Source organism: Halichoerus grypus, chromosome 9 (assembly GCF_964656455.1).
Source record: "Halichoerus grypus chromosome 9, mHalGry1.hap1.1, whole genome shotgun sequence".
NCBI lineage: Eukaryota > Metazoa > Chordata > Mammalia > Carnivora > Phocidae > Halichoerus > Halichoerus grypus.
The window spans coordinates 22,555,398-22,577,878 of NC_135720.1; the positions used below are offsets into that span (position 1 = coordinate 22,555,398).

Here is a 22,481-nt window from a genome sequence, read left to right on the forward strand (position 1 = left end):
AGGGAGGGCAAAAATTCTGGCTCGGGAAATCTTCCTCAACTGAAGCGATTTCCACCATGGTTCCAGGCTTGTAGTGAGAAGTCTGTGCTGTTGCAAATTGAACTGCTGTCACTTCGGGTAGTATCTATTGGTAATTCTAAACGCAGGTGGACACGTAAACACAGAGGATTGTAATGATAGATCCTGAGGGAGTAAAAATGGGACTATGCCTTATAACTAACGAAAAGGCCAGACCTAGGAGGAGAGAGAGAGAGAGAGAGAGAGGAGCTTCTCATTGATGAACGGTCTTCTGAAGGGCCGATTTGATTCAAATAGAAATTGCCTCAGAAAACTGAAAGCAGACCATACCTTGTTCCAGTTTAGGTGACACGGTCCCTTGCACTGTATCTTAATAGGATTAATACTAGCATTTCCCACAGAGGGGGTTTCTTGCTTCTCTTTTCGTAAAACCCATTCCCCCCAAATATGTCTCTTCATCAACCATTATTTATTTCTTTATATGATATTTTATAATGTCCCAAGGTTGGTTGGTTTGTGTGTTGTTTTCCCTAATGAGGACACATTACATTTTTGGCAGTCAAGTCTGAAAATGATTATTAGCTCTTTTTTGCAGTAGTTGGGGAATGCAGCCTGCATGATCCCATGACCTAGTTAGGGGGGGACACCTGAAAGAGTTCAGAGTAGAAAGGGGAAGAAATTTGTAGAAGACAAACTTCACAGTCTTTTTAGGGCATGACTGCGTTCTCTTTTGCAAGCCATTCATGAGCAACAATTTAGTGCCTTGTAGTAATATCGTTGTGTCAGTAATGAACGTGTGTGTGTGTGTGTGTGTGTGTGTGTGTGTGTATGTGTGTGTGTGTGTATTAGATTGGGGGGATAGGTAAATCCTTTGGTGCATCCTGAATGCTAGGGCCTTATTTAGTGCAGCTATCCTGATACAGATATTTTTAAACATTCAAGTCTAGATACTTTGAAATTGCAGAGTTTTGCCATAATCCATTCCTAAATTCCATCTGCCAGCAAGCACAGGGAAGTTTTGTAGGACAGAAACATGGAAGGGAGAGAAGCTGTAGTTAAACCATAGTTATGGTATTTAATGTTAATAGGAAATGTAGTATTTGCCAGTATTCCATATATCATTTCTTATTGCTTTCAATAAGGTGAAGTTGGTAGTTCCAAAAATGGAACTGGAACTCAGTAAGATTGTTGACCTGACTCAGGAATGCTAAAATGTACTGTTTCTCTTTCAGATGCTTCCCTTCCCTCCTGTAGCTTGTAGGTACCCCATCTCCCTGTAATTTTTTTCAGTAAAAAAAAGTTTAGAGATTGAATTTTCATGTTTATATTGACTTTTGCAATCTTCTGTTGTTTTTTTTTTTTTTTTCTGTTAAATCCACTGGGCAATATATTCAACATCTTGTAGGTTGGCAGGAAAAACTTTCGAAGGAGATTTAAAAAAACAACTAAGGTAGAACTCATTAATAATTTCATTCTGTTTCTGGATGTGTTTCCTTCCCATTGTCAGCCAGTGTGGGAGGAAACGGAAGAGTAAAGTGGAGCTGAGGGTGTGTGTGGGTATGTGCCATCTAAAAGTATTTTATAGAAGAAGAAGTGTTTATTTTTATAATAAAAGTAAAATTCGACATTCCGAGTAACAGAGACTATTAATTTATTGTAGTGAAAAGCTACATTCCAGTGCTTTTAAAATTGTTAATCATTAGAGACATATGTTAATCAAAGGCATACATATGCATATATATATGTATGTATATACACACAAAAATGGTAATTTTTGTTACCAGGCTTAAATCTAAAATGTCATTAATCATACTGTTGCTGTTGCCTTTGGAGAAAATTTGCATAAGACTCAGGTAAATCTACCCATTTCTTTACTGTCCTGGAAAAGCATTATCATTCCCAAACTTACAAATTTTAAACAAAGTCAGAAGTTCCCCTCACCCGCTTAAAAGTGAATTCAAGTTAAAATTTCAAATGATGATATCTACACCCACAAAGCAGGTGCACTGCAGTTTTCTCTTTTCAGAACTCTTGGCGTCCCTTCCAGCATTGCCTTTTCTGGGCTCCTGCTCTCTCTCTGTCCACACAACCCCAAACCTGGGGCCTGATCGAGTGCAGCCTGCTCTCAGAAGCCATTTGCCACTATTCTAGCCCCTACATAACTCTTCCTGTTCTCGTCATCTATCATGCTTAGAATCACTACCATACATTTTAGCTTTTAGCACTTAACTTTTTAAAATAATTTTTATATGTTGGCTCAGGGCTTTGTTACTGTCTACTTTATTATTTCTTGTAACAGCTAGCGCAGCGTTAGACACCTTGCAAATGTTCTTAATTGGTTGATTATTATTTCTGCTGTCTGGTTGTTAGTAAACCGGTGTTATAGACTGGAACCGCTCGTCTCAAAATGGGGACCTCAGACCAGCCAATCAGCATCACCAGAGAACTCTCAGAAGTTGGGCCCCATCCAGACCGATAGAATCAGAATCTGCATTTTAACACACTTCTCTGGTGACTCATTAGCACGTTAAAGTTTTAAAAGCATTGTCGAGGAAGGTTTCTCTGCCTGGGAAGGGTAGAGACCCCAGGAACCTTCAACTCTCCCTTTTGCCAGTGTTGTATTGTAGTCATTTAGGTACCCCTCTGTATCAGAGTGAAACTGCATGCTCTTACTGTAACAATGAGGGTGGAAATTAGTCTTTACATAGAAACTGCAACCTATAAAAGTGACCAGAAGGCCCTGGTTAAGTATCAGGACTGTATTTATGTTCTGATTCAAGACAACTCTAGATGCAAATCATTAAAATCCCTTTAACTGGCTTCTTTTAGAATTTTCATACTGAGAAGCAAAAAGTATGATTTCCTTTTCCTTAGTTACCTTTTTTTTTTTTTTTTCTTTTTGCACTTGAAGTGCTTACACCCACTCAGCTTGCTATTTTGAACTCTGGGAAAGAAAATTTGTGGGCATCTTGCAGTCTTTCAGGAAACAAGGCTCAGATTAAATATTTGCCACATTTTCTATGTGTTTCTTTCTTCAGGAAATTGGAGAGGCACATCACTCATGCTTTCACTCAACTTGACACATAGGGTGATGTTCAAAGTGTGGATGGAAAATAGCTTCTGTCCTTATTTGCCCATCTTCTTGCAGATATTCGTGGTGTTTCCCCTCCCATTTCTTCTGTTTGCCCTTACTTCCCTTTCACTATGGTGTCTAGAATTCTTCAGGTACTCATACATTTTATAAAATATAAGATTCCTTGAGAGTCCCTAGGTTTGTTACATCAAGGAAGATAACACATGGACTCAATTAAATGTGCAACAATATGTACAATACTCTCAGTCAAATTTACGTTTTTTTAAAAAGATTTATTTGAGAGAGAAAAAGAGGGAGCGTGAGTGCAGGAGTGGGGGCGGGGGCAGAGGGGGGAAGCAGCAGAGGGAGAGGGAGAAGCAGGCTCCCCACTGAGCAGGGAGCCTGATGCAGGGCTCCATCCTAGGGCCCTGAGATCATGACCCAAGCCGAAAGGAAGATGCTTAACCGACTGAGCCACCCAGAAGCCCCTAGTCAAGTTTATGTTTAAAAGAGTCGTATAATTTTAAGTTACTTGCATTTCTCTGTTGGTTTTGCTCAATTTTTGAACCTCGTTCGCAGATAGCAGAAATGAGAGACATTGGTTGGGATGGAGAGTGAGAAGGATAAAAGGTTATCTCAGCCATTCAGCTATCTTTTAAATGAATTTGGGCTGGGTCTTGTAAATATACTAAGAAAATAAAGTAGTTGCATGGGATATTATTTTGTGGTGGTTGTGTCATTTATATAGTTTAATTTCATCTTTGTTGAGGCAATTAAGATGTTTTATTTAAGATACAACTTAGACTTTTCTACTTAATCACTGTTTGCCTACATGAAAGGATATTATTCAGGGTATCTTGTGAGGAAGTTAACACAATTCAGTTGCTGGACTTGAGAAATTAAGTATTTCCAAGCAAGTGAAATGGAAATGTGGAAAGACACAGTACCAAGAGTTTTTTAGAATGCAAATATTTATTGAACGTAAAAATGTAATAAACATAGAGATGCACGATAATACACTATTTTTTACATGGCAAAACAAAATATTGAAAGGATGCTTATATGTGATTCCACACAATTCTATTAAAACTTTTAATGGGATTGTTTTGGGTATGGCTGAGTATGGAAGGCAAATATTACACTTAATCTGATAGTATAATCTGGGAAAAATGGGTGAGAATTTTGCAAGTATCTATGCACACATAAGGAAATATCAAGGAGTGTTTAAAAAAAAGAGAACAAGGTATCAAAATCTACAGCCCTACTGTAGATTCAAACATATTATAAACAACAACAGTAATTAAAACTACCCAACATATGAACAGCAAGTTCCTACGATAATGCCAGTCACATTATGTTTACTAGTCTGAGCAAAGTTTCCATTTTAAATATGTAGATCAGTGTAACAAAGTGGGAAGCCTGTAAATGGATCCATTATGATACAATACACACATAAAATATAATATAGCAAGCTTAGTAAATGGTACTGTGGATAAGTTGGAACTTGTCAAACACATGCCAGATATATTAAATGGTTAAAGATCTAAAGATAAATAAACATACAGAACAATTTGTAGAGAAGTTAATATATACATCGTATTAAAGTGCCATTTAAATTCATAAGAAAAAACAGGACTAAAATGTAGTCAAATTATATGGATAGAGGTAATTTTTATATTAAAAATAAAAGACAATGAAATTATTTTTAAATGGGAGAGTAATTATGGTCACCATTAGTATAAAAAGGCTACCCAGAAGTGCCATTTTACATTAAATAAACCACCAAAAAATTTAATCACATAAGAAGGTGAGGAAGTTTTTGTGAAAGTGGAATGTTCAAATATTGTTGGTAGCTTTATAGGTGATTTCAATCTCTTGATATCAATATGGCTATAAATGTAAAATCCCTAAAAATACTCATACTCTTTGATTTAACAATCCCATTTCTGTTGATATTTTAAGGAAGAATAGTATTTCTACTATTAGTAGTATCTCTAGTGTTAAAAATAAATGAGAGCAAGTTAAATGTTCCCACACAGAGGAATGGTTGAGGAAATGACTAAGTATGCTAACTATGGAATATTATATGGCCAGTAAAAATATAAACTATATTTTTACTGGCCATATAAATCACATGGAAATGTAGAATGTGTTTATGAAATATTAAATGAAAAAATCAGAACGCATTGTTATATGTGTGTTATGAGAGCATCTATGTGAAAAAATGCTTACATGGGCAAATAAATTTGTAAAAAGTGTAAAAAATTATGTTTGGGTGATGGGATTGAGAGGGTTTTTTTGGTTAAAAATGTCTTCAGTGTTGTTATGTATTTCTAATGAAAAACAATACACATGGCTAAGTAACTCTGGCTGTTAGAGCACTGCTTTCCAAATGTTATTTTGGAGCCCTGCCAAAATATGCGAAGATGTTTTGGGTCTCTAACAGTCTTAAATTATTCTGTTTCCTTATTCTCCTTGGCCAGTTTTTTACTCGGTTTACAAAGAAGCCAGTTACTTGTAACCATGATAAAGAGGGTGGCGTGAAGCCTGTGGTGTTTGCCCGTCTGTTCCCTGCTCACTTTGCACTCACTGCCTTCCCTATTTCCCTCCCATCCTATATTAAGAAGCATCTTTAGCATCGTTGGTGCTCAAAGAAGCTCAATGATGTAAAAGAAAAATAGTGGAATAGTAGTTAGGAAATCTGCCTTGTAGTTGCATGACCTTGGGCAAATGACTGTGACCTTCCGAGTCTCAGTCTCATCATCAATAGAAGGATGGTGTTTGATGACCAGGACCCGGACTAAGGATTAGTCCAGGGATATAAAGACATCAGAGTTCATAAGCTCACTGCAGGGTGCCAAGTGCTACTCTAAAGTGCTCCTAAAAGGACAAGTTTACGGTGTCACTGTTGCAACAGTATGGACAGATAAAGTGTCATGGTTCCTGTATATTACATGGGGTAAACCATTCAGCTAGAGAAAGTCACTCAGGTTCAGCATTGTGCCTACAAATACAGACCAGTTGGTGACAAGCATGATCAAATATTAGCTAATGATAAATTACTCCATTGTTTAGACTACGTAACTGGAATACAAAGTTTCAGATGTATTTAGATTTTCTGATGAAGCCAAAATACCACTGACTGAGGTGTTTCCCCCCCCCCCCCTTTTTCCTAATGTGTAGAAGCAGGCAATAAAAACAAATTAAAGGTAAGAAGGTTTAGATTCAACTGCTTTCATCAGGTTATAAAATTATTTTAGGCATTGCACTACTGTGTGTTATAGAAATTGTAGGGAACCTATTATCATATTTTGGGTGTCATTGTTCATTTCTAAGGAACATTTCTAAAGAATGTTGTATGGTGGTTTGTACACACGAGGCTCACCTGTTATGCAGGCAACAGATCTGTAGCTTCTGTGCTAATTAGGAGCAGTCATTTAACTGTATCATCCATACAGATGACTAATATATTTTGTACTTACTGCTTTTGAGGTTTGATGTGAGGTGCCCATACCACCACTGAAAAATTCCTAAGTAATTTGAAATCACTGGCCACTCAGATAAGCATAGTTATATTGAAACAAAAACATACTTGCTATATTCTAGATGAAAGACCTTTTGAGATTCTGGCTTAATGACTGGCCCCACGGAAGTACTTAAGTCCTTTTATGAGGCAAGAACTACATATTTTAAGAAAGCAGTACTCTAAGAAATAAACAAGCACAGGAAGAAGGATGGTAGATCTAAACTTTTGTACCGGTCAATTTCGCATTATTCATTGACAAATCAGCGAGAGAAGGATTCTTGAGAGTCTTCAAGCCATTCTGCGTCATGAGGGGAAGTGCCCTCGCTTTTCCTTGGAAAGTGACTAACGGAAGAATAAGTTGTTAAACCGAGTACTAGTGCAAAACCATCACGGCAGTAATTCAGAGGTGGTATTATAAAGCTCGCTTCCAAACATTATTTGAAAGAGCCTTTGCAACTTTCATCCAAGGCCTAGAAAAGTACAAAAATATTTTCACAGCTCTAGATATTCAAGTGTGAAAAATGGGTGCGTTGTACCATTTTGCAACTCCTTTAGGTGCTTATATTTGTTGATCCAGAATAACTTAAAATAACCAAACCATCTGACTTTTGTCTTGCCATATTTATGGCAGGAACCCTAGAATAATAATTAAGACTATTTGTGTCTGTGAATGAAGTCTTTTGAGACCATATCCACATGAGTTTTTTAGATAACTGTTTCTTGAATAGCAGTTAAGCCTAGAATCTAGACATTAGATTGTCTTGAAAGTGAAAACGTATTTCCCATGACTACTGTGGATTTCTACTTAGTGTGTATAATTATTGCTATTTGCCTTCTCCATTGTTAGGACCATTTTTGTTTTGGTTTAGTTTTTTTTTTTGAGCGACTACCTTCTAATAGTGGATAGCAAATCTATTTCAACCCTTTTTAAATACTGAGATTAGCTAAATTAATTTTACTAATATGTGTGGTGGGATTAGAGAGGAGTGGCAATATGTGGCTAATTCCAAATTGCATGATAAAAAATCATTTGTTTATGGCTTTGGGATAGGTTTTTAATCTTTCACTTGAATATGGTTGGGTTTGATGTTCTGGGACTTTCAAACATACTAAATCTACCCTAGGGAGACTTGATTTGGGAGTAGCTGGCCGCCGTCCAACTTTGCATCTTACTCCAATGCTCAGCCCTCTAGCAGCCCATTTATTTTAGGCTCTCATCAGCTGAGATAGAGTGTGCTTTCTTTCAAACTTTTTCTTGGAGCCGAGATAGTAATTTAATATTTGGGCCTTAGAAAAGGTGTGTCTTCTGGTAAAGTGAATGGGATTAACTGATATTATTTATAAACCTAATTAAGCTGTTTAGGGTCTTTAGTAGAACAAATGCTTTCTGTGGGAGACCAGGTATAACATTCTGAGAATGCTTTCGAAATTCATGCCAGTGAATTCTCTCCAAATGATTGATCTTAGGTATTAGTTTATATTCCTCAACAGAGCTTATATGTAACTAGAGTTTAACTGCTTTAAGGAACCACAACCTACACATTTACATTGCATTGGTAAATTAATAAGAATCAATGAACTGAATTCCAAAGCAATCAGTTGCCTCTTTTTCTCACATCTAATTTTACATATCCTAACTGACATTATATAGTCATGGCTTCTGTGTGCCGATCAGTACTGACAATAAACTCTTATGCTCTCACATTTATTGGGTTATTTTATTACTTTCTGTATGCTTGAACATTCATTTTGCCCAAAATTGGAAAATTGACTTTAGTTGATAGATGCTTTTGTTGTTTTATACTTTTAAGAAGCACAGTAACTTAGGAGAAGATTTGATAAGAATCTTGTTTTGATTTATGTGTTATTAATGTATTGATCCTATAATGCTGCTCTGGTTTAAACACTACTCGTTTTTGTTTTCCTTTCCTCATTAGGTGGAGTCTTTGAATTTTTAAAAAGACAATGGTAATGAGATCCACTTGAAAAATTAAGTGAATTGATTTGGTTGGAACACTCTTTTACCAATTCATTAACATTCAGCTGCTGGGTAAGTTGAGTAAAGTGCTTTTCATATGGTTTGATTTCAAAATTATTGGAAAGATCTTTTAAGCAAAATATTAAGCTTTATGTGAAATTTTGGCAGTAATGATTTGAGGCCCTTACTACCTGTGAAAGATGTTTGGGATGCTATCTAAATGAACATGATTGTAAGTTTTTACAATATTTCTGGAAATGTACCAGTTAAAAAGATGAGAAAATTAGAAAATGTTATCACTTGTAGTTTGGAACCAGATACTTTTATTTACTATTTTAATAATTATTTGCTTGTTGAAGTCTTGAAGTAATGTAAGAATATCAGATTTTACTGTTAGTGAGACATTTATGTGTAATTGTACTGTATCATATCAGATTCAAATCTAAAATCTAATGAACTTTTTGAGTAAATTAGTATCTCTCTTTACTTAAGCCATTCTCATTTTACAGAAAGCTTGGTTTCTGTGATAAGAATAGAAACCTTAAAGTCTTGCTCAATTCAACTTCCTTGTTGTACTATGTTTCTGTGGAAAGCTCTCGAGGTAGAGAACTCCTAACCAAGAGGAGTTCAGGCTTTTAGCAAATTACCAGTGCTGCCAAGACAGAATTTAGTGGGAACAGGACTTTGGCTACTGCTAAAATGTCAGTATAGAAAAGCCTGCTCTGTCAAACAGATTTTTGGCATCAGAAGTCTAAACGATACTGATTTTAAGGTTTGGTAATTTTTTTTTTTTTTTTTTTTAATCCAGGCAAACTCATGCTTTAATTAACCCTTTACACAGTAACAGAAAATTTGGAAAAATATTTGTGTTTCTAGTCCAGGTCACAAGATTTGAGTTTCTGAAATTCTGGATTTCATGCACAATTCTAAATTGTACAGCTTGTTGTTTAATTTTCCTCTGAATGAACTGAAGCTATTTAAAAACCTGATGGATGATAATGAGTAAGAGAAGAAAGTGTCTAATCATTTGGGGAGCAGACTTTGAAACCAAACTAATAGTGTCTGCTTCACCTATGAGCATCTTTTTTTTTTTTTAATTAATTAATTTTTTTTTCACCTATGAGCATCTTAAGACATGATGAGGTCAGGTGGTTTTTCAGGGATACGGTTGCATAATTCATATGATGCCAATTGCTTTAGGTTTGTCTGAAATGATCTCCCTTGAGACAACTGCCCTGGAACTTGATTTGTTAGTGTGGCTTTTGAATATTCAGTGAGTCTAGAAATAAATATCAGGCCTGGAAACCCCAGGACATCTTTTTATTTTGTCTGTAAGGCTCATGAGCCAAGATTCATTTGTGACCAGTAATTTACATTGTTATGGGCATATGGTGCCAATTCAGAAAAAAAAAAAAAAAATTGGATAATTAAAGGGATATAAGGCAGTTAGATGAAAAACCCTTCAGGAAGAGAAATGTTAAAAGAAAGTTTCAAAAGCAAAACCTTAATTCTTCAATAGCTATAAGAGATGTTAGAAAATGAAAATGAATACTGCACACCACTAACCTAAATGTCTTTGTCTGCCGTACTTAATTCTCCGTGTACTCACAAGTTTGGCTTTTACAGTTATTCACAAAGTACCCCATGGTGTTACAGTTAAATTTCGGCGGGTGGGACCTAACTTAAGGGATGTTTAGGAGACTGCGCAGATTATGCTCTGGGAGTGCTGCCTGAGAATACACATGGCCTGGACATTGAGTACAGCTGGCCTTCTTGTTTATCACACCGTGCGTTTCGGGAAACTTTGCTTTAAAATCAGCTCACTGGGGTCACTGTGTTTTAAAGTAATAATAATTTTTTTTTTGTCAAATAAATTCATAAGATTATGTGAGGATTAAACTCCTAGCAGGTAGTAATAACTATTAGTGTTTATGATGATGGTTAGGAGTGGTAATGGTAGTTGTGTCATTATTTAAACATAAAATAGTTAACATTTTATTAATCGTGTGACTGGTTCTTTAGCCTGTCATTGAGGACAGAACTCATAGAAATGGGTACGTTTTCTCAATTAAACCAAATACTTTGGTTAAGAAACACTTCCTATGAAATTGGTATGGTTTTTTATGATGTCTGCGTTGTGTATAATCAGCAGTCTCTCCCTGACTTTGTCTGTGAACCTGACTTTGTCCATTAGTCCAAGTGAGGAATTTTTTTTCAAATAATATATTTTAAAAATTTGCCCAGTTTCCCCACCCTGAATTGATAGTAAATAGAAAACAATTTCCAAGAAAGGAAAACCCTCACTGGTAGGATGATCTTTCTCTTATGATACTTTTTGTAAAATATAGTGAAAACAAATGATTTTATCTTTTTATCAATAATATTGCTCCTCATTTGTTGCCATTTTCTTTCGTGTAGCCAATGCTTTTGATTCGTCTTGAAATTACTCATTTTAAGGTAATAATAGCTGGACTATGGACCTTTAACAATGTGCTCAGATTTATGTTTCTTTCATTGCGTCAGATGTAATTATTTAAGAATTATGTAAGTGGTGGGGTGCTTGGGTGGCGCAGTCCCTTAAGCATCTGCCTTTGGCTCAGGTCATGATCTCAGGGTTCTGGGATCAAGCCCGAATCGGGGTTCCCTGCTCATTGGGGAGCCTTCTTCTTGTACGTGCGCTCTCTCTCTCTCTCAAATAAATAAATGAAATCTTTTAATAAAAGAACTATGTAGGTGGCATTTCTTCTTTAAGCTGAGGAAAGGTAAGAAGGATGCTGAAAATTCTTAGCATGTTCTGTGAGCTGGGCTCTGGGCTACAGGTGCTTAATCTTTTTAGAGTAAAAATTAAGAATCCCATATTCACTTGAGGAAATTGGGTTTCAGAGCAGTTAATTACTTAGCTGAGAATTACATAGTCATTATATTTAGTAATTTTTGGAGCCAGAAGTTATTGAAATCCAAATTTAATTTATAAATAATAAAATAGAATAATTAAATAAATTAAATAAATAATTTAAATATATATGTCATTAATTACACAAATGGGGAAAATGAAAGGGAGGAAACTTTTAATCCATTCTATTTGGACACGTTTTAGCAGATTTTATACAGATTTGATAAAGTTGCAAATTAGATTTACTCTCTGCTCTCTGTGGGTTTGATATAATTTTTCCAACTGTCACATAGAATTCAGAGTAGACCTTATGAGCGTCAATGTGTTGTGGCCTTCAAAATGTTTCCTTTTATGCGGGGTCATTTTTATAGTTTTTCAGATGCATACAGCTCTGCTGTATGGGTCCTTTATGTTTTTAGGTAACTGAAGAAGGTGTCAGTATTTATGAATGAGTATTACCGGAATGATAGGAAGCCTAGACCCAATCTCTACCAGGGCCTCTATTTCTTTTGCCATTACAGTCTGTGTGAATGGAGCCCATTACTTAGCTTTTTGGGCCACATGGGTTCATTTTTCCCAAATTATTTCTTTCACTCTTGACACACACCTGATACCTCCTGCTTTGGTCTTCACGCGTTTCTCTTGGCTATCCTTCATTCATTCCCACATTCAATACCTTACCGCTTAGAATGTATTCATCATTCAGTCAACAAGCGTTAAGTAAACCAGCAGTATGAACAAAGCACATTTTGTTCCATGAGCATTTTTTAGTTGTCAGAAAACCGACTGAGGGTTGCTGTTATATCATTTCATAGTATTCCCTTCTGCCTATCCTTGCTTCCTGACTTTAGCTTGCACTGAAGGGTGGTTGTGGGGGGTAAACCTCTAATCTTTTACTCTCCACACAAACCTACGCAATAGGACTCAGGAATTATATTCCTTGTTTCTCTGATGACGTGAATTACCATTTGTGTAATGCTCTACAGTTTACAAATGGCTTCCATGTTACATTATCTCACTTTAGGCAATAATTGTTATGTACATACCTCTCTCATTTTATTTTGTGTATGAGGAAACGGAGGCTCAGGGGGATACAACTGAGTGATTTGCTCAAAGTCGCAGCACTGGTGAGCCATGGAAGCAGACTTTAACTCTGGTTCCCGCGACTTTAGATAGTGTATCCCTCGCTGCCAGGTCACCGGTCTGGTTGACTGCTGGTGTTCAAATATTGGGGCTTTGTGGATGCAGCCACTATGATCTGTTCTGTATGGATCAAATAAGGAAACAGGAGCTATCTGGAAGTTCTGGAGAAGAATCAGGTCTCCTAGGGAATATTGGAGGCAGTGTACTTTACCTTCCTTGATGATACTGTTTAGTTCACCCAGTCACTCTCCCTGCTTTGAGAATCTCACAAACTCCAGGCAACATCCCTGTTAGATGAAGAATAGCCTTTGAGATTCTGATTCTCTTGGATAGTTTTCATAATAAATGGCTAAAGTGGATATTGGCCAAAATGACTCACTTAGAGATCTTTATTTTTGAACCTGATATCACATTGACTTCTCATCCATGAATTGTCAAAAGACAAATTAACTTTGCATTTTCTACCTCATCTATTATTTGCATTATTGTTTTTTGGTTAATTGCTCTTTACTGATATGAGAATCTGGTTAACTATTTTATTTTAGTATTACTCATCTTCATGTTTTACCCCTTTTCCCTCTGAATCCCCTTAACAATTTTTTACTTCTCTCATGTTACTTTTTGTATGGATTTTTGTGCTTTATATTAAAGTGACTTATGTGAAGTTTTTCTCTCATATGCCACCCTGTAAGCTGCTTGAGGGCAAAGGCTGTGTCTTTATTTTGTGGATGTCCTCTTCATCCTTGAAAATGGTGAATGAAAAAAAGAGTAGATATTCAATAAATATTTGTTGAATTCAATAAAAATATTTGGCTGTGAGTTTTCTTTTAAAATTCATTTTGGGGACTGAAAATTTATACCTGGGCGCAGATTTAATTTTAATCATATTAGTGAGATGAGTCAGCAAGTCTTATACTTATTAAATATCCAGAGCAGAGCCATAAGAATAAATTTTTTGTTTTTTTAGAGATCTATTTGAATGCAAAAAAATCTTCTCTATGGAGAAAAACAACAATACTCTCCCCCACAAATAAAACAAAACAAAAACCCCTTTATTCCCCTGACAAGGACATTTTATTATCCTTTTCTTGACCATGGGAACAAAAAACAATTGACCTCTGAAAAGATTTAATGAGGTAAAATAAAACATGGCCTCTAAAGTAAAGGCTTCCTGGGAGATACAGGTGTAAATGTAATGTGAATGTGGGGTACAGCTGTCTTTGACTCTGGGAGGGAGGGTATGCATTTAACTTGGTCTGTGGTGGTGGGAAGGTCCTGAACATTGTTGAGCAGAAAAGAGACACAATCAGAGCTGCACATTAGGAAGATGAATCCAGCCCTGTTGTGCTGGATGGTGTCGGGGGTAGTAATGAGTGGGGGGGAAATGATGAGGGTGGAGTGTGGGGGTAGTGGTGAAGGTGGAGTGCGGGGGCTAGTGGTGAGGGTGGGATGCAAGGGGTAGTGATGAGGGTTGGGTGCAGCGGACAGTGGTGAAGCTGGGGTGTCGAAGTGTAGTAATAAGTGTGGGGTGTGGGGGGTAGCGGTGAGAGTGGGGTGCAGGGGGTAGTAATGAGGGTGGGGTGTCAGGGTAGTAATGAGGGTGGGGTGCAGGGGCTAGTGGTGAGGGTGGGGTGCAGGGGGTAGTGGTGAGGGTGGGATGCAGGGGGTAGTAATGAGGGTGGGGTGCAGGGGGTAGTGGTGAGGGTGGGATGCAGGGGGTAGTGGTGAGGGTGGGGTGCTGCGGGTAGTGGTGAGGGTGGGGTGTGGAGGGTTGTAATGAAGGTGGGTGTTGGAGGGTTGTAATGAGGTTGGGTTTCGGGGGTAGTGGTGAGGGTGGGGTGTGGGGTAGTAATGAAGATGGGGTGTGGGAGCGTAATAATGAGGGTGAGGTGCTGGGGGTAGTGGTGAGGGTGGAGTGCGGGAGGTAATGGTGAGGGTGGGGTTGTGGGGGGTAGTGGTGAGAGTGGGGTCCGGGGGTAGTAATGGGGGTCTGGTGTCAGAGGGTAGTAATGAGGGTGGGGTGCAGGGGTAGTGGTGAGGGTGGGGTGCTGGGGTAGTGGCGAGGGTGGGTTGTGGGGGGTAGTAATGAAGGTGGGGTGTTGGAGCATCATGAGGGTGAGGTGCTGGGGATAGTGGTGAGGGTGGGGTGCGGGGGTAGTAATGAGGGTGGGGTGCGGGGGATAGTGGTGAGGGTAGGGTGGGCGGGTAGTGGTGAGGGTGGGGTGAGGGGGGTAGTGGGAGGGTGGGGTGTGGGGGGTAGTAATGAAGGTGGGGTGTTGGAGCATCATGAGGGTGAGGTGCTGGGGATAGTGGTGAGGGTGGGGTGCGGGGGTAGTAATGAGGGTGGGGTGCGGGGGATAGTGGTGAGGGTAGGGTGAGCGGGTAGTGGTGAGGGTGGGGTGAGGGGGGTAGTGGGAGGGTGGGGTGTGGGGGGTAGTAATGAAGGTGGGGTGTAAGAGCATAATAATGAGGGTGAGGTGCTGGGGGTAGTGGTGAGGGTGGAGTGTGGGAGGTAGTGGTGAGGGTGGGGTGTGGGGGTTAGTAATGACGGTGGGGTGCGGGGTGTAGTGGTGAGGGTAGGATTGGGGGTAGTGGTGAGGGTAGGGTGTGGGGGTTAGTGGTGAGGGTGGGGTGTGGGGGGGAGTAATGAGGGTGGGATGCGGGGGATAGTGGTGAGGGTGGGGTGCAGGGGGTAGTGGTGAGGGTAGGATTGGGGGTAGTGGTGAGGGTAGGGTGTGGGGGTAGTGGTGAGGGTGGGGTGTGGGGGGGTAGTGGTGAAGGTGGGGTGCGGGGGATAGTGGTGAGGGTGGGGTGCAGGGGGTAGTAATGAGGGTGGGGTGCGGGGGATAGTGGTGAAGGTGGGGTGCGGGGGATAGTGGTGAGGGTGGGGTGCAGGGGGTAGTAATGAGGGTGGGGTGCGGGGGATAGTGGTGAAGGTGGGGTGCGGGGGATAGTGGTGAAGGTGGGGTGCGGGGGATAGTGGTGAAGGTGGGGTGCATAGATGCAAGAGTCCCTGAAAGCACAGAAGCCACTTAAGAGGCACTTACATGAGTCTGCCCAAGAGCTGTCACCTCGTGGTGTGCCTTTTACCTCCCCTCCCACACTTCCATCACAGACAAAGCTACTTTTAGAAAACTTCAGTGAACACTTGAACCCAGGTTCAGGGGATTCTTTCTGACTTAACTTCTTCAGTCTCTTCCTCAGTTTCCCACTTCTCAGGTATGCATAGTGGTACCCTTGTGGCTACTTTCTGCTCAAACTGTTTTCCTTAAGACTCTCCTGATACCTGCACAGGTCACTGCCTCTGCTCTCTATCCCTAGATTCCATATACCTGGGGATACTGTGCCTAGACCTGTCCTTCGGGAATTTGCCAGTTGGACCCAGAGTACTTCTGATCTGATTTTGTGCAGTGGGATCTCAGACAGGTGTGGAGAGCCTAAGCTGGAGGGGTAGCAATAAGGTCGTAGATAATATAAGGGAGGGTGCGCAGGAAGCCAATGTAGGGCTGCCTGATTGGGTGTAGGTGGTTTGTGTGTGTGTGTTTGTGTGTGTGTGTGTACATGTGCACTTGTGTGTGTGCAGTCTGGGGGTAGGGGAGCGGGAGGAAGCTGTCAATGATGACACAAGGCTTTGAGCCTGGGAGTTTGAATGTTACTTTTAATAGGAAAAGAGAAGTAAAGAGAGAAACTGGTTTCAGTTTCCTATCATCAATAGGGTGATGAACTTGATTGTAAACTAGTTGAATTTGAGATAAAAGTAGATAAAAAGCATATATTTTATACTACTTGACTTTTCTTTTTCCGTGAGCATTGATAGTTGGAAACAGGAATTCACTGGAAGACCTGAGTCTTCTTCCTCTTTTTGCTGTCCTTAAGTATTTCCCAAGAGCTTAGGATAGTTTTAGGTTTTCTCAACCTTACCCCTGCCAAAATCCCCCACAAATTCACCTCCTCAGGAACATGTGTACTTGTCAGAGTACTCACAACAGCCAGAAGTGTGCCTTTCAGCATCCAAAAATAAAAACAGGGGGAAAACAGCTATCTTTTCCTTTTGAGGAGCATAATCATTGTCATCTCACGACTTGCTGAAATAGCACAGCAAAGGAACATTTTTTGGCAGGCTGGAAAATCTAGGGAATGCGCAAACACATGCACTGCTCTTTTGCTAGGATGTATTCAGTTGGAGCAGTCCACTTCAGGGAAGCAGTGGGATTTTTACTTCAGCATTAAAATTTAAAAAAAATGTATTAGCTGTTTGAATCTAAAGTTATTCTCTCAATTGGTGGTGATTCTAACAACAAAATCCTTAGGTTCTTAAATTTGATGGTGGCAGTGAGTTGGTGGGTTCCAGTGGAATCCACCCCCATTCCCATCCACTGAGGAGTTTTTGAATTTCAGAAAAGATACTCTTGATTAAATCAGTAAGAGCATATAATGATCCTGTAATTATCATTTGTCATTACCTTGTGTACTAATGATTAAAGCAAACATTTAATAACTATAGGGCAGTAAATATATTTTAGATCTTGAGCCATAAAAAGATTTCCATTAACAGAATGTTTTGTGCACAAATAAATTATTCATTGACTGTAGCAGAACTTAATTCTGTCATCAGCCTTAAGTGGAAATTTTGAGAACACCAATCATCACAGATGCCAGTACTAACTTGGCTTGAGCCCCCATCCTTCTTACATGGAACCTGAGCTTTTTTGGCTATTTGTAAATGCTTCAGTTAGGTTAAATTCAATGAATATTTATGACATTTCTGCCATATGCAATTTAGTGTTCTGGTGGTTGGAGGAATAAAATGATGAGGAAGTCTGCGTCTTAGCCTTTAAGCTGCTTATCAAATCTAAAAGAGAGATGAGACTACTACATACCTGACTTGGATAGAAGAAAGCTTAGGTAGCGTCCCCAGAGATGTGTAAGTAAAATGTGTTGCCCATTCAGAGGAAGAAATCATATGCACTTTTTTGTGGGTATGTGAGTGGGAAGGGCTTAGGGATCAGGAAGTCTTTCCTGAGGAGGGCTTTAAGGATGGGCAACATTTTGACAGGTGGAGAGAATTATATCCACATAGGCAAAGAAACAGGTGGATGATGTGGGTGTCCTCATGGAGTGAAAAGTAACATGTTGTGTTTATTAGTGAGGAGGAGACATGGAAGAAACAGAAAGAATGGTGTCAAGAGATCTGGTGTGTAGAGGGCCTTTAATGTGTAGTTAGCACATTTGTTTGGTAGACACCAGAGAACCTCTATCCATTTTTGAGTAAAGGAGTAACATGATTAGATTATGTTTTTGAAATAAAACTCACTTCACCTTATAGGTAAGAGGTAGAAAACTGGAGGTAGAGAAGTTAGAAGCTATTGGGGTAGTCTCCATGAGAACTTATTGGGTTCTAAACTGGGTTGGTTGAAATAGGAATACACAGGAAGGGACAGATGGGATTAAATTATCTGCAGGTTTTGGCCTGTGATTGGCAATGGAGGGGTGGGAAACAGGAAGAAGTTAAAGATTCTGTTCAGTTCAACAACTTCAGTAGACTTTCAAATCCCACTAATATGTATGGAAAGCCAGGCATGTGCAAAACATTGTGCTTGGTGCTAGAGGTGTGTACTGATGAAAGCAAGTGTGGTCCCCTTTCCAAGTATCCGAAAACTTAGGTGTGGTTATAAAATATGTCCTCGGTTAACTGAAATCCAAAGCAGATCATGATCAGTGTCATAGCAGGAGTAGAACAAAGAGTTATGAGAACACAAAGAAATTTTGACATTGGAAAAGTGGGAAGCATACAGGGGGGAAGATGCTTCATCTGGGGCTGGACGATCAGATAGAGGATAGATTTCAAGGTATTTTAGCTATCAGAATTGTAGCTGGAAACCAAGAGAGGCAAGTAGCAAAGAAGCTAACAGGGGAGGAACTTCATAGGAAGAAGAGCTTTTACTTATTGTCTATTGCGTGTCTGATTTTGAGCTGTGAGCTCAGTATTTAAGGAAGGAATGTCTAACAATGTCGAGTGCTGCAGAGTAGTCACCAATGTTCTGATCTAAGAAAGGGCCACTGTCTCTGGCAGCTTAAGGATCCTGGGTGGCTTTTGAAGAGATTTCAGTAGGGTAGGGGTGGAAATATTCTAAAGGTTACAACTTATCATGAAGATATAATAAAACTACATCAGTGAAAGAAAAAGCTGAACTTCCTTCAGTGATTCCTCCTTAATGGGTCAAATTTATATAAATCTTGGTAGATCTTAGTGCTCTGGCTGGTCTTAGAGGTATCACCTGAGACTATGTTAGTCCTGAGAAGTCTTTGCAAATATTTAAATATTGCAAAAATGTTAGATTCTTAGATTGTTGTCTCAGAAGTAAAAGATTTCAACACTTATTATCAGCTTCCTCCTTCCTCCTTCCCACTCCTTCCCTTTAAGCACCCAGCTGGTTATGGTGAGCACATTTACCACACCCTTGGCTCAGGGTCAGGGAAGTCCTCGGGCTCTCCTTGGCCCTTTTCCCATGTGGGAGATTTCCATGGAGAACAATCCAGGGAAGTCCGTGCCTGGGCATGTGTGCGCGTGCGCGCAGACACACACACACACACACACACACACACACACACCCACTTCTTTTCCTGTCCTCAAGGATATTGATGTGCCAATAAACAGACGAAATACATAGTCATACACAGGCATATTGTGTTGCATTCACCATGAGGAAACAGGGAAAGGATGCAGGAATCTGGTAGGAGGCAGGAGGTATACCACTGACAGTTTAACATTTAGGAATAATAATAGAACTTAAAGAAAAATTTTAAATCGCCTTGCTAAGATGAATAGCATATTACTATGGAATGTAAAGGAAAAAAGTTGAAATTTATATCGTAGTTATATTTGGTTGATTTTTGGTGTGTGTGTGTGTTTCAAATCAATTACTACAGCGAACTGGGCACAATAAAAGAACTTTCACAGAGGCACCCGCCCATGTTAATACAAAGGAGAATTTTAAACTATATCAGACTACCTTGCAATTTTAAAGGAATAAAAGGGGGGCACCTGGGTGGCTCAGTCAGTTAAGCGTCTGCCTTCGGCTCAGCTCATGATCGGAGGAACCTGGGATCCAGCCCCTCACTGGGCTCCCTGCTCAGCGGGGAGCCTGCTTCTCCCTCTGCTTGCCGCTCCCCCTGCTTGTGCGTGTGCTCTCTCTCTTCCTCTGACAAATAAATAAATAAAATCTTAAAAAAAATAAAAGGAATAGAAGGAGAGAAATTAAAAGGAATAGAATAGAGGAAGAAGCAATTGCTCCTTAACCCTACAAATGCATATATAGTACTTGTGAAGTATGTTAAATGTGAGTGTGTTTATAATCGTTCATTCATTCATCTGTTCATTCCTTTGATCACTCAATCAATAAACATTTACTGAGTTCCTATTGTATTCCTGGCTGGGGGCTGGGAAATATAGCTGAGTAGAGAAGAGAATTGTAACATTTTAGATAAAATACATCCTTCTTATGTGTTCAATCTGCTAGAATGCAGTAATCCACTTATTAGATTGATGGGAGTGAGACTCCTCAGAGCTTCTGAAGGAATTGCCATGCGTTCTTGTCAGACTTTACCTATTACAGCTGTGGGATTCTTTTTCCCTAAGAATTGAATGGGCAAGATATTTTATCTGGCTGCGTTTCCCCCTATCTCAGCAGAAGCCCTGGGATAGATATTTGTTTATTTGTGCATACATGTAAATATCCTAAATATCCTCAGGAAATTCCCTAAATGTAGGGACCTATTCTACCTTTGAAAGCACTGTCAAGATTTTTTCAACTAACTATCAAACTCGGGAGTGAGAAGGGACAGTGAGACTGACTCAGGCTAGTCTCCCAGGGCACAGTAAATCTGAGAATGTAGGGATATGTCCCTTGCCAGCTAATAGTTTCTCTTTTTACTCTTTTGTTTATTATGTCTCCTTGCCTCATTTTTATGATTTTCTACTTTTTTTGTGGTGATGTGGCTCATAGGTTTCTGTCTCACAAGATTTATTTTATTGTAATTTCAGCTTGGTGATATGGTATGCGAGGACAAGGCCTTCAGTTTTTATCCCTAATTGCTTTGCAGCATACATTCATGAATATTTGGGTCAGTGTAACATGCCACCATGTTTACCTCTATTTTAAATAGTTAAAATTCAAGATGAACTAAGAAACCTATGGAATCTCCATCACAGAACTCTTAATCTCAAGTTCTTTTGTTTCCAAAGCATATAAAACATAGTATGTGCATAAATGGCAATAATTTTCATTCTGTCAAAATGTAAATTTTGAGTTTTGGGAGTTGATGAACATATTAACATATTTTATAGACTTTCTAAAATATTTTAATTAAACTAAATTAATTAAACTAATTTAATTAAATTAAAAATTAAAATATGTTAATATGGAAGCTTATTATGCATATTTTAAGACTGCCCTAACCCAAGTTGGGAAGTATTTATTTGACAAAGATAAAATGTTTATGTGGACTTTTTTAATTCTAGAGAGAAAAAAGAAGTTAATTTCATTTTGGTGTTTTCTAAATGGTTTGTATCTGTGCCTGTATTATTTTCTAAACCATATGTATTTCCTTACCCCTTGTATCTGTGGCCACAGAGAAGACAAGAACTACTCTGATGTGTGTATATAGATCATTTGTTCATTCACTCATTCATTCATTCATACAGAATAGGAATGGAAGGAAGTTGACCAATGACCATATTTTTGATTCTGATAAATGCAAGATGAACTAATGGGTTTTTGCTGGGAAATACAGTATTAGTGATGGGGACTGAACAACATGGAAACTTAAGGTTGTTGTACATGGATGGAAAACTGCTGTCTCATCAGGAAATATATAATAGCATCATTTTGATAAACAATTAATTGTGAAATTCCCTTTGATCATTTACAGGTCAAAGAGATACAGTCTTTTCAAAAAGTATCGAGCACTCTATATGTGCTTTTCAATTTACATGTTGTGAACCTTTACCAGCTGGCAGGAACAAGACTTGAAATACTTTGGCTAGTTATCTACAACTTTTCCACTAGTTACAGTAAAAGTAGAGCTCTTCAGAGTCCTCATATAAGCTTTATAATATCTGTCCACTTAGGATTTTACTTAAAATATAGAAGTGAGCCAGTGAATGAAGATAATGTTGTCGTTTATTTGAAGATATTTATTGCTTTATTTTAAATATTGCTAGATTAATCATCCTTTACTATTTTTAATGTACCCTATCTTACATGTACATGTTTGATGCATTTTGGAAATCTGATAAAAATTGAAATTAAAATAATTTCCATGTTAACATTGGCACTGTGAATGATTCTTCAGAACAGATGTAATTAGTTAACATTTTCTGAAGAACATGTTTTTAAATCTTTTTACTCACAATAACATTATCATTTAAACCCTCTTTTGGATATCTTAGAGAATCAAGTTTGGAAATGTTCTATGGTAGTTTCTGTAATGTCTATTATAATTAGATCTTGCATTTCTACATTTAATAATAATATGTAGAATAACTTATAAGAAGGATGACTCTTAATAACTAAATGATTTCTAAGTTTTATTTTCTAACATTATCAAAGCCTTAATAAGTGATTTCTGAATTGAATAATACCAATGTTACATGGCCACATATAAACATTACGTGGTGGTTCACTGTTGGGGGGGAGGAAGTGGTGATTAACTGGAAAGGTCATTGGTTGAAATGTCAGGAAGCCACCTAGGTTCTTGCCCTGGATCTCAGAGAATAGCTGACAGACCTTGAGCAAGTAGCTCAGCCCTCCCCTATCCCAATACCCACCTTCTTCAATTTATATACATA

General features: G+C 38.7%; 1 protein-coding gene across 7 annotated transcripts in view; it reads left to right on the plus strand.

The window, feature by feature from the left end:
* HIVEP2 (HIVEP zinc finger 2) overlaps positions 1-22,481 on the plus strand; it is a 196,998-nt gene that overhangs the window by 104,488 nt on the left and 70,029 nt on the right. For all 7 annotated transcript variants that reach the window (XM_078054646.1, XM_078054649.1, XM_036106673.2 and 4 more), the window contains exon 2: positions 8,555-8,667. The gene's annotated coding sequence lies outside the window, so the exon portion shown is untranslated. The remainder of the gene's footprint in view (positions 1-8,554; positions 8,668-22,481) is intronic.